Source organism: Tachyglossus aculeatus, chromosome X1 (assembly GCF_015852505.1).
Source record: "Tachyglossus aculeatus isolate mTacAcu1 chromosome X1, mTacAcu1.pri, whole genome shotgun sequence".
NCBI classification, from domain to species: Eukaryota; Metazoa; Chordata; class Mammalia; order Monotremata; family Tachyglossidae; genus Tachyglossus; species Tachyglossus aculeatus.
The window spans coordinates 110547612-110549255 of record NC_052101.1 but is presented as its reverse complement, the minus strand read 5'-3'; positions in this window follow the sequence as shown (position 1 = coordinate 110549255).

The following is a 1644-nucleotide window of genomic DNA, read 5'->3' as shown; positions in this document are numbered from 1 at the left end:
CCAAGCGCTTAGTACAGTGCTCTGCACACAGTAAGCGCTCAATAAATACGAATGAATGAATGTTGGTCATTTCATAGCAGAGGCACAAAGAGCCTCCTGGGCCAGTCAGTAGGCAACTCGCCCCTCCACCCCCAGGAAGCAAAATCTTGGGCTGGGCACTCTACACAACAAATGAGATCGTCCCTGCCCTCCAGACACTTTTTCACACTTTCCTCTTGGGAGCTAGAGGGACCTCCCACAGCCTCCACCCTCCCATTGGAGCTTCTCCTCCCCTGTCTCATCCTCCTCCCTCCACGGACAGGTCTGGTGTTTGTCTGTGAGGAATGGTAGAAATCTGGATCTGAGTCCGTGGAGCCAGGAGAGATCGTAGGGAGGGGTGGCATATGCCTAGTGTGTGCCCAAGGAGACTTCCCGATTGCTTCCCTGAGAAGCAGCGTGATCTAGTGGATACAGCATGGGCTTGGGAGTCAGGAGGACCTGCCACTTATCTGCTGTGTGACCTTGGGTAAGTCACTTCACTTCTCTGGGCTTCAGTAACCTCAACTGTAAAATGGGGATTAAGACTGTGAGCCCCATGTGGGACAGGGACTGTGTCCAACCCGACAATCTTATATCTACCCCGGCGCTTAGTCCAGTGCCTGGCACATCGTAAGTGCTTAACAAATACCATTTAAAATAAAACTACAATCAATAATCAATCCAAGTGCCTACTGTTTACAGAGCACCACATTAAGCACTAAGGAAAGTTCCCTAGAATTAGAATCAGTCAATCAATGATATTTATTGAGCACTTACTATGCACAGAGCACTACGCTAAGCGCTGGGGAAACTACAACAGAGCTGGTAGGCACACAATCCCTGCCCACAAGGAGACTATAAAGAGTTTACAATTTACTGGGGGAGACAGATGTTAAAATAAATTACAGATAGGAGGGAAGAAGCTATAGGGAATATGAACATGAGTTAGTGCTTAAGTAATGAGGTGTGTAAAATATAAGTGCTACGGAAGGGTGAGAAAGTACCTTAGGTGCTTAAATGGTACAGAAGTGCCAAAGTGGCAGTTGGGTAGTATAAATTGCAGAGGGAACAGAAACTGACCGAGAAAGGCCTGCTGGAGAACTTGTGATTTCGGAAGGACTTTGAAGATGGGGAGAGCTGTGGTCAGGCAGGATTTGAATGGGGAAGGAGTTTCAGGTGGGAGAGGGGGGTGCTGGAGATGGGGGTGGGGGGCAGCATGAACAAGTCACACAGCTACCCCCCAGCTAAATAAGCCACTAGAACGAGAGGGTCCCTTCCTTAGCCAGTCAGCCAGCCTGGGCTCCAATCCTTTGTGAATTGCCCTAGGCTCAGAGATGGGCCCAGGATAAAGTTGATCCTGGGGGCTCTTCAAACTGGGCCGCCTCTAGTCCCACCCTCTCATATCCTATTTAGAAAGTGGGACCGTACAGACCTCCTCCAGACCTCCTCCAGACCTGCCGCCCCCCCGGGGTGGGGCGGCTGATAATTCTAATAATAACTATGGTATTTATTAAGCGCTCACTATGTGCCAGGCACTGTTCTAAGCACTGGGGCAGATACACAGGCCCTTGTTCCACATGGGGCCCACCGTCTTAATCCCCTTTCTACAGATGAGGTAATTGAGGC